Source organism: Phoca vitulina, unplaced genomic scaffold (assembly GCF_004348235.1).
Source record: "Phoca vitulina isolate PV1807 unplaced genomic scaffold, GSC_HSeal_1.0 scaffold11, whole genome shotgun sequence".
In the NCBI taxonomy this organism is placed as follows: Eukaryota; Metazoa; Chordata; class Mammalia; order Carnivora; family Phocidae; genus Phoca; species Phoca vitulina.
The window spans coordinates 21,225,422-21,236,687 of NW_022589714.1; the positions used below are offsets into that span (position 1 = coordinate 21,225,422).

At 38.6% G+C, this 11,266-nt stretch overlaps 1 pseudogene; it reads left to right on the forward strand.

The window, feature by feature from the left end:
- Nucleotides 1–8,286: 8,286 nt before the first annotated feature.
- Nucleotides 8,287–9,138, forward strand: LOC116635721 (annotated as a pseudogene).
- Nucleotides 9,139–11,266: the final 2,128 nt, after the last annotated feature.

An 11,266-nucleotide genomic window follows, 5' to 3' on the forward strand; every position in this document is an offset into this window, starting at 1 on the left:
AGACAAGCCACACAACAAACAAGATAACAGAGGGTGCAGGAAGTTAACGAACCAAACACGAAGTCAGTCTGTGGGCGCACAGTTGAGATAAAGCCTCGGTCTGGTCCGGGTCAGCTCTCCCGGCACTTAACTGTTTCTGATGTTCCAGCAGTGAAGGCTCTTGGTTCTGTTCGGAGATCAATTGGGCAGAGCCTTGGGCGGCAGTTGCCTTTTTTTAAGTGGTCAGACATAGAGGGGTCATGTCTGAGGAGTCTGACAGTTTGCTGCCAAAATCCTCCCTTTCTGAAAGGGATTTAATCAATGTTGGGCCTCTGCAAACCTCCTCTGGTTCTGCTCGTTATCAGTTCTGGGTGTCAGCTGATGTTGGTCCCAGTGATATCTCCGATATCTCCCAGCTGCAGTACCTTAACTGCTTGCGTCACTGCTTGACACAGGCCCCTGCTTGACATGAAAGACTCCATTTTGCTCTCTATAGGCACATATGACACTAAGGATCAGAGCAATGGCCACCTTTGAGAAGGCAAAAATACTAATGAAATAGATTAAAGCTGTGGGTATCTCCTAAGCCACCATTTCACTTAGATGTGCTCTGACTCCAGAAGGTATGACTTGGGCATTGTGGCGGAAACCACCAAAGGGGAAAATACCCCTGGGATTTTGGTCCTAGCTCTGGAAGTGGGCAAAACCCTGATATAACCCCGTAGAGTAATAACTCCTTGCTGAACAGAGCCTCTCACACGGCACCCCGTACAGCAGCCGGTGGTCTGAGCTCAAACTGGTCTGGCTGGTGATTACACTTGAGCATGGGCCATTAACCCCTTGCACTGATAGTTGGGCTATTCTAAAGGTATTAACCCTATGGCTGGGACAGTGGGAAGCCAAGGGCGTAGATGATCAAAATTACCCCCTGTGGGGCCAGGAAGTATATAAAAAGACATTTGGGTCCATTTGAAAGAACCTGAGGCAATCTTCACTGTTTTTTGTGTTCCAGTTAATAAGGCACTGGCAATCAAGAAGCTGATGCCTAGGCTCAGGTATAAGCCCCATCTACTACTGACCCTTCCGTAGATATGGCAAATTGGGTCCATGAACAGAATGGACACCACAGTGTCTGAATACGATGACACATTGCCAAGGATGCTGGATTGCCTTTGATGTATAGTGACTTGGTTAATGCAATAACAGCATTTCCTATATGTTCTAAATAATTCCCAAAGAAACTGCCAAAAGAATCTGGAGCTTATCTACCAGAGGTCCCAGCTGGTGGGGAATTGGCTAATTGATTTTATTGGCTCCCTCCACCCTAGTGAGGGTATTCAATGCCGTGGCTTATGTGAACACCGTACCTGGCCTAATCCAAGCTTTAGTCTGCCACCATGAAATCCAGGCTGCCTCCATGAAATCCGGGCTGCCACCATGAGGGGATTAAAGGAACTGAGATACCCTTGTCAGATAGTAATCAAGGATTACATTTCAAAGGTCATGATATGGAAGACTGGGCAATGAATGGAGGTTCCGTCTCCACTATAACCCACAAGGAGCAGGGTTGGTAAAACGACAAAATGAAATATTAAAGCAGCCAATTAAATTGTAATAGGTAAAACCACCTTGGGTGGGTGAACTAAAATACTATTCCAGGCTTTATTATATTTGAATGTTCAACTAGTAGGGCCTGTTGCCCCATATGGCAGACTGGGGGCCCTTGCCTAGACACCCAATACTGCAAAGGTGTGGAAATCGTAGTAAACAACTATTGCCCCAACTCTTCTGGTAAATCGGCACACTATGCGGCTGAGAACACCAAGCCCCATCACACCTGGAAAAAGAATTATCTACTGGAATTTGCAATGCGACTTCCTACTGGGATGGGTGAATTAATTTGCAGCCCTGGGTGAGGGGGAACTCCTCAGTCTCTGTTGGGATCCCATTGTCTCCCTGCAAGCTGGATCTATTGAAACACGCTATACATGGTATGAAACACGTGCAATTGAAGGAGGGGAACAGATGGGGGTCCTGGGGTGGCATATCTCACCCCAGGCCATCTCTTCACGCCTGACAGTGCTGTCTCCACAGCCAACACATATGGTATATACAACTAGGTCAAATTACTAAAGCTACCAACTTCCCTCTCTTTAAGGCTGAGGTTGGGGGGGAACATTCTATTTTGAATTATCATTTGGCTGCTATCTTTGTTCCCTCCATTAGCTTGGAGGACATTGTAACACACGTGAAAGCCCTTATTAATTCACCCAGCAAGTCTTAAATGATAGCGAACAAAGTCTATCCTTACTGAACACTGAAATGTTTCTGATGAAAAATCTGTCCTCCAAAATAAAATGGCCTTCAACTTTTTTACTGCCCCACAAGGAGACACTTGTGCCATTATCCAAACAGAATATTATGTGTTCATACCTGATGAGTCTGCTAATGAATCATCTTTATTAAATCGTATGGACACAAATGAATGCCCTGAGTGATCCAACCCCCAGCCTAAGGGATTTAATAAATCAAGGGTTGGGATTCTAGGGCTCTTGGTGGAAAAAGTTGTCAGTGATTTGGGCAACTATTGTCTTAATCTGTGTTTTCTCTTGCCTGTGCCTACATTGCTGCTGTGGCATCTGCCTCCAATGCAGCCAGACAGCCTCCAAAAGAGCTACCACCCTGCTAATGAAACCGCTTGCTGACTGCTCAGGAACCACTACAGAATAAAAAGTCACATAATTTTATAAGAGCTGGTCCTGAAGAATGGAGTGTTGGGAGAACATTGTCAAAAGGCCATGACTGCTGATTGACCCCTGACTTGAACCCAGGCACTCAGAGGCTCCTTACCCCCGTCCTCCTTGGAACATGGGTTCTGCTTACCTTCCCCACACCTAGAGGCTACTCCAAGGACATAGCCTGGAGATAGTGGTGTAGTGTAGAGAACACCTGCATGCTGTTCGTGACTAAACCCCTTTAAAGCCTCTTGATAAACTTTTAAGAGTCAGTAGATGGGTGTGGGGATCCTTTTGTCTTGCTACCACCCAAGACAAGCCTTGTACATACATTCCTTTTGCTTATTAAAACTGTCACCTACCAACTTGGAGTGGCCTATGGTTTTCTTTGGTCTCACCTTCCCTCTGAGTACAGGGGCGAGTTTCAGATTATACCAGGGAAACTCCCAGAAGGATTACTAATCAACATTACTCTACCTCCTGAATGAAACAATGCCACAATAGATGTCTCCAAGATGCAATGATAAAATAATAAAATATACTGTTTAAAAAAATATTCCTTTTTCTTATATTTGACAAAAAAAATTAAAGTTCATTAAATAAACAAATTTAAAACCAAATAAATTCTTAACTGAAGACCTCACACATGCCTATACAATATTTCTTCCTTACAACAATCCAACAAGGAAATTATTTTTATTTACCAAACATTACACATGAAAGAAACAGAGCTTTGATAAAGTTAAATAAGTTATCCAAGGTCACACAGCCAGGAAGTGCTAGAAGCAGTATTTAATTGTGGGCAATCTGCCTCTGCAGTATGACCCTTAAACCAATATGCTACACAACTTCATGAATAAAAATGATTCCTTGGGAAAAGATAAAATAAATTGGGACATTTAGATTCTGGTATAGATTATAACTCGTTATCTCTGAAAACTCCAAGTTGTGACATATCCTTTGACAGACCCTAGCATCAGTTCTGAGAAATTACTTGTACCAGACTATGCATCTGCATAGATTAAGGAAAACATACATTTTATTGACATTTTCAAAATAGTACTGTTTTTAAAACTCTATTGCAAATTGTTAGGCCAGAAATCAATGATGTATTAAGAGCGTTAATGCAGGCAGTTTTACAAGCTCTTAAAAAAGACCAACACTATTGTTAGTAGATAAATTATGCAAGCTTGGTCATGTACATCTGTTGATTTGCCAGATAGCTAATTAAAATGCATTAAAGCCATTATGCTGTTTAAAGGCACATTTTGTGATTTCATAAAATGTCATTTATCTAGTTTAAACCATACTTGTTTTGATCTGCTGCACAAAAATCACTAAAGGCACAGATTTTGCATATAAATGTACCTCTAAAAAAGAAGTATGTGTTTCTTTTGACCTTAGTTTGAATGGAATATAATCTATTTTGATGACATTATAGTGGACAAAAAAAATGCCATGCCTAGTACATTGATTTTGATTCTTTACTAGGAGTAATTTTTTATATTTAATTTATTATATTTAATTACATTCAATCTGACAAAAGCCTTCATAATAATATTATCAGCTAACATTTATTGAATTTTGATATGTGACAGGCAAATTCAATTTCTTAATATATACTAAATAGCTTTATACTCAAATCATTTAATGCTCAAAACAACTTGTTAGAGTACATATATTATCCTTGTTTTGCAGATAATGCAAAACTGGTCAAATGTCACCCTATTAGAAGATGGGGGATTCAACATGACTAGCCCAGTCAGGCTTGTTCCTGAGCCCTCGCCCATTATCTTTTCCTACCTCTCAATTTTTCCAGTAGAAATCATCTTTATTTTCTCAGGAAACAACAGCAACAAAATAAAATAGATTTTTGCATTTCCACAGTAAAATCTCTAACATTATTTAAGATTTTTAAGATATCTGAAAAGGCAGAAATATTTAGTTTGGCTCACAGCCATGTTTACTCATGGAGTCAGGGTTGTTTTCACATAACCATGTTAAAGAGGGTAAAGATCAGTCATACTTTAACAATATTGAAGAAGCTTGAAGTTAAGACAATATTTATTCAACTTTGAAATGCCCTTTCTTTTCCCCTATCTTTACCTACTCTTTCAAAAGAAGAGGTCTTTTTTTAAGTTAAAATACAGGAATGCCTTATTTTTCTCAGGAAATATTATCTACATATAGCAGAGTTTCAAAATGAATTAACAAAATCTTCACTTGAAAAGAAATGATTTGTCACAATATTATTTTCAGTAAGAATTTTACATTATACAATCTAAACAGTGAGGTAATATGGAAACTACTAAATTGGACTCCTTTAATTCTGCAGCTTTTACTCTAACAAACAGACAGGATTAAATAGAAGAAAGCAATTGCTTCTCTTTTGCTTTTTTTAAAATAAGGTAAAGAAAGGGAGTAAGATGTATGTTTTCAACTTCAGCCTGATGTAACACTTCCCCTAATTCTTAGGAAGTGGAATTTGTATCTCTTTGTCTGCCTACATGTTTGTAATCCTATGTAGAGCTTTGGGCACTGTTCTCATGCTTTGGAAACCTACCTAATTTGTCTTACTCTAGACCAAAGTTCTCAAATCTAAAACTCAGAGGAAAAAAACCCCACATTTGTTCGTGTACCAGCCCATGTACATGTGTGTGCGCATATGCACACATAGACACACACTTTTCCTGTAAAGAATTGACAAGAAGAAGAATGTGGTTTGATTTATAATTGCTTATATTCAATACTTGACGCCATATAAAAATTAAATGTGACCACATTGTGTCCCACTTCATGGGTGGTCCTGAAGAACTGTGAGAAAGTGAAAGACTCTAATAAATAGATTTTTAGCAGGGAGTCTTCCTGTCAAACTTGCCTAGAGAGAGACATAGCTAGAAGAATTTATTCATAATCAATTGCTAGCGGTTTGACTTCATGATGAACCACTTGGAAGAAACAAATGGTAAGATTACTAATGGTGGTATGAAGAAGAATCATGTGAATAGAGTCTTATGAATGAGCCAGTGAGTATGTGCTTATTTGTGTTTTATGAGAATGCTTACCAAGTAGCAGGTTTTCAATGGGAGATTTTCAATAATCATATGTACAAAATAATGCTTTCTATTAATAATTCTTCTCCAGCCATCCCACTGATTGCTCAATGGCCTCAAGAAAGATGAAGTTTATGCATGAGCTTGAGCATATGGGCTTCACCTCACCAAAATTACCAGTGTTGATGACCATTTCTGCAGGGATGCGCCAGCCATCTAGTAGCAGGTTGATTATATTAGAGATACAGAGTTGAGGCTTTTTGTCCTCACTGGAAGGGATAATTAATCTATGTATCGATTGCCTTTTCTGCCAGTAATTCTTTGGCCTGCATAACTATATATGAAATTATTAAATACCACATTCACCATCTTTATATGCCAAATAGTATTATTTCTGACCATGTAAAACATTTTCAACAAAACAAGTGAGAAAGTGAAAAAAAAACTTATGATAGTCATTGCCCCATCCGTGTATATGATCCCCAAGAACTAATTGGCCAGATAAGACTGGTAAAATGTTCTAATGAAGAATCAGCTGTGGCACTGGCTAGAGAAAGTTGATGTTCTATTCCACAAGATGTGGAATATATTCTGATACAATTGATCTATAGTGTTATTTCTCCATTAGCCAGCACACATGGATCAAGGAAACAAGGGATGAAAAAGGAAGTGGTTCCTTTCTCTAGTATTTCTAAGAAATTGTGTGTGTGTGTGTGTGTGTGTGTGTGTGTATTACCTCCTGTTACTAAAGCTTGCACCTTGATTGTGTAGGGGTCTTAATTCCAAAAAGAAGAATGCCTTCTCCAGAGCAGGCAACCACGTTGCTATTGATTAGTAGTGGAGACTTCCCCTGGGTATACTTGGATCTTCTTTCATTAATACTTCAAAGTAACTCTCCAGGGTAACCCTATTATCAATAGTAAATTGGGTCGATGGTAAATGGTAGGGAGGCATATATTAAGAAGCCATTGAACTCTCTGGTTGGGGAAGGGCTATTCTTAATATCTCCAGGGGTAAAAGCTGAAAGAAAACAAATAAAATCCAATTTGGAGCAGATTAATAAGAACTATAAAACTCCAGAAATGAGTGTTTGAATCACCCCAATAGGTAAGTCACGATGTTTAGCTGAGGTACTTGCTGACATGTTAGCTCAGAGCAAAGTGAACCTAAGGTCAGTAGTGAAACAAGGAGGTAATAAAGACTGCCTTACAACTACCTATGAAATGGGAATCATAGTGCTTATAATTATTTTTATTTTTTATAGAGAGAGTGTGTGTGAGTGGGAGGGAGAAGCAGAGGGAGAGGTAGAGAGAGAATTTTTTTTTAAAGATTATTTATTTATTTATTTATTTATTTTAGAGCAAGAGAAAGCACATGAGCAGTGGGGAGGAGCAGTAGGAGAGGGAGAATCTTCAAGCAGACTCTCTGCTGAATGGGGGATCAGATGAGGGGGTCTATTCCAGGAATCTGAGATCACAACCTGAGCCAAAATCAAGAGTTGGGACGCTCAACTGACTGAGCCACCCAGGTACACCATAATGTCTATAATTATATCATTTTGCTTTGTTATGTAGATGTTTAAAAATATTAACTAGGGGCACTCTGCTGTCTCTCTCTCAAAAAAAATAGTTAACTTTCTAATTTAATCTTTAGGTTATAGGTTATCCAAAGCTAGGTTGTGGTTGATCTAGAAGAGGAAGCAAATGGCAAATGACAAATGAGTTTTTGGTCCTCCTTTTCAGAGAAGTGATGAGCACCATCATTAAAGAATAACTATCATGTTAGGAAGACAAGTAAGACAGTTGTTATTATTTTTATTTCCAGATTAAATTTAAATGGAAAAATACATTTGGATGTTGAATTGACAAGCTTATGGACTATCTCATTGTTTTGTTATCATCTTGAAATCAACTGCAGCCCCTTGCAATTCCATCTACAAAATAGGAGAAAATTTTGATAACTTAATTTCTAGACTCTCTTTCCCATAGAATTCTGTGCAATATTGGAATGAAGAAGATGGTGTGAAGGCTTTTTTTTTTTCCCCCCATTGGCAGTACATGGATTTTTTTTTTTTTTTTTTGCATAATACAAGGTGTAAGGTTTGCATTAAATTTCAGGATTTCTTAGGTGTGTCACTCAGGTCAGTGCTTCAGGTACCAGTGATTATCAAAGACAGTTTTCAGGGTTTACTGTAACCTTCTAATTTCCTGAAAGCAATAGTGGTTTTCCATGAACATTTTTCTTCCAACCTTCCAACTTTGTTGATTAATTTTACTTATAGTACAGCTATCTATCTATCTATCTATCTATCTATCTATCTATCTATCCATCTAACATGTTTATCATCATCTATCTAATAATATTAGTCATTTTTAGCATACAACTAAGTGGCATTAATTATATTCACTATCTATTTCAGGTGCAGTCATTACCACTATCTTCATAACTTTTTTATCACCCCAAACAGAAATTCCATGACCCAATTTTCCTCGTTCTTGCAGCCATCAGCCTACAAATACATGACCACTGACACCAGCCCCTTGCACCCATACTGGCCTCGGCACCGGAGGCTGGACAATTTTATACCCCACTCTGCATCTCCTAGTTGGCCTCTTCCCTGTCTCTGGGGTCTTGGTTGCAACCACATGGCTGTTATCAAGTTATACTGTTGTTGTTCCCCTGGGGCCCTGTGCTGGTTTGCAGTATGTGGGTTCATTCACACGGTGATTGAGGGCTGGTTCATCCTCTACCACAAAGACTTTCTTGGACACTAAGCTTTCTTTTTTTATTATTTAATTTTATTTCTTTATTTGACAGAGACAGCAAGATAGCACAAGCAGAGGGAACAGCAGAGGGAGAAGCTGGCTCCCCACTAAACAGGCAACCCAAAGTGGGGCTCGATCCCAGGATCTTGGGATCATGACCTGAGCCAAAGGCAGACTCTTAACTGACTAAGCCACCCAGGAGCCCCAAGACCAAGCTTTCTTGTCCCAACTTTGGAAAGCCTGTGCCACAGGAGGCAGCTGATACAACCTGAGTGACAACTTCACAATATGCATGGAGACCATCACAGCTTGCCTATGGAGACCACTTAGCCTATGGGTGGTGATCGCCTTTCTCCACCAGCAGCCCCTCTGCCTTGTCTTATAGCCTGTGGTCTCTGTGGATCTCCTGGTGCTCTATTTCCTGACAGAGCACCAGGACAGATTCCAGCATGGGGAGCTGGACCACCCACTCTACTTCTGGTTTTACTTTGTCTTCATGAATGCCCTGTGGCTGGAATCCTCATGCTTGATTCTCTAAAGCAGCTCACTCATGTCCAGAACATGCTGGATGCCAAAGCCACAAAAGCCAAGAGCAAGCAGAATTAATAAGTAATAGGCTAGGCTTGAACATTGGCTGATGAGGAACACTCCACCAGCCAGAAAAGTCCAGTTCTTACTCCCACAGGTTGGAGGGACAAAGCAAATTGACCTGTCAAACTCAGGCTGTTGGGTAAGCAACCAGAAGGGCCAGAGGCAGGAGCAGGAGAGGAGCTGTGTGGAGCTATTGCCAAGAACCACTGGGACAAAGGTACAGAAGAATCTAGGAGGTCCATGATGGTGACAGTTTTTAAAATCAGGAAATAGGGGCACCTGGGTGGCTCTGTTGGTTAATTGTGTGCCTTCGGCTCAGGTCATGATTCCAGAGTCCTGGGATCAAGTCCCACATCCAGCTCCCTGCTCAGTGGGGAACTTATTTCTCCATCTCCCCTTGCTCCTCCCCACCCCCGCTCATGCTCTCTTTCTCTCTGTCAAATAAATAAATAAAATCTCAAATCAAGCAATCAATCAGGAAATAAAAGATCTTGACCCCCCAAGAAAAAGAAAGAAGAAAAACTCCGTGACCACTAAACAGTAACTCCTCTTTCTCTCTGCCCCTGGTAATCGCTAACCCATTTTCTGCCTCTAGGAATTTACCTTTCTAGATATTTCATGTAAGTGGAATCACATATTTATCTTTTTGTTTTCTGGCTTATTTATCTTAGCATGATGTTTTCAGTGTTCAGCCCTGAAAACACTTTTTATAGATAAATAATATTTCTTGCATGCATATACCACACTGTGTTTGTTTATTCATTCATCTGTTAATGAATTTTGCATTGTTTTTACCTTTTGACTATTGTAAATAATGCTACAATGAACACTGATATACAAGTATTTATTTGAGTTTCTGATTTCAGTTATGTTGGGTATATGCCCAGCAATGGAATAACTGGGTCATATGATAATTTAATGTTTAGCTTTCAGAGGAAGCATCAAACTGTTTTCCACAGGGCCTGTACTATTTTCATTAAAAGTACAAGGGTTACAATTTGTCCAGAACCTCACCAACACTAGTTGCTTTCTGTTTGTTTTTTTTTAAATTTTATTTAATAGTTATCCTAGTAGGTATAAGTGATAACTCATAATGATGTTAAATATCTTTTAAAGTGATTACTGGCCATTTGTTTATGATTTTTGTAGGAGTATCTGTTTAAGTCATTTGCTTATTTTTAAATAGGGTTTTTCTTCATCTTTTTGAATTGTAGGAGTTATTTTTTAGTAAGTTAATAGTATTTATCAGTAGTATTAATATATTCTAGATTGTAAACCATTATTAAATATATGATTTGCAAATATTTTCTCCCATTCCGTAAGTTGTCTTTTCACTTTCTTAATAATGTCCTTTGATATCCAAAAGTTTGTATTTTGATAAAGTCCAATTATCTATGTTTTTTCTTTTCTTTCAGTTGGTTTTGGTATCATATCTAAAAATTCATTGCCAAAGCTGAGTCATCAAGATTTACTCCTACATTAGATTTAGCTCTTACATTTATACCATTGATCTATTTTGAGTTAATCTTTGTGTATGGTGTTAGGTGGATATCAACTGCATTCTTTTGCATGGAAATTCAGTTCTCCTAATACCATTTGTCGAAGAGACTATTCTTTCCCCATTGTTTGAGCTTGGCATTCTTATTAGATCAGCTGGCCATAGATGCACATGTTTATTTCTGAACTCTCAATTCCATCCCATTGATCTAGCCTTATGTCAATACCATGTTCTTTTGTTAAGATTTGGAGGGTGTTTTGAAATCAGGAAATGTAAATCTTCCAACTTTTTTTCAAAATTGATTTGGTTTTTTAAGGTATCTTGCAGTTCTACATGAATTTGAGGATTGGCTTTTTCATTTCTACAAATAAAAGTTTTGGAATATGATAGGGATTGCATTGAATGTGTAGATTATTTTGGGTGGTGTTGACATCATAACAATGATAAGTCTTCCTGTGTATGAACACAGAATGTCTTTCAATTTATTTAGATTTCTTTAATCACTGTTTTGTAGTTTTCAGTGTACAAGTCTTTCACCTCCTTGGTCAAATTAATCCTAAGTATTTTATTCTTTTGGATGCTATTGTAAATAAAAATTTTTAATTTCTTTTTTATGTGTTCATTGTTAGTATATAGAAACACAAC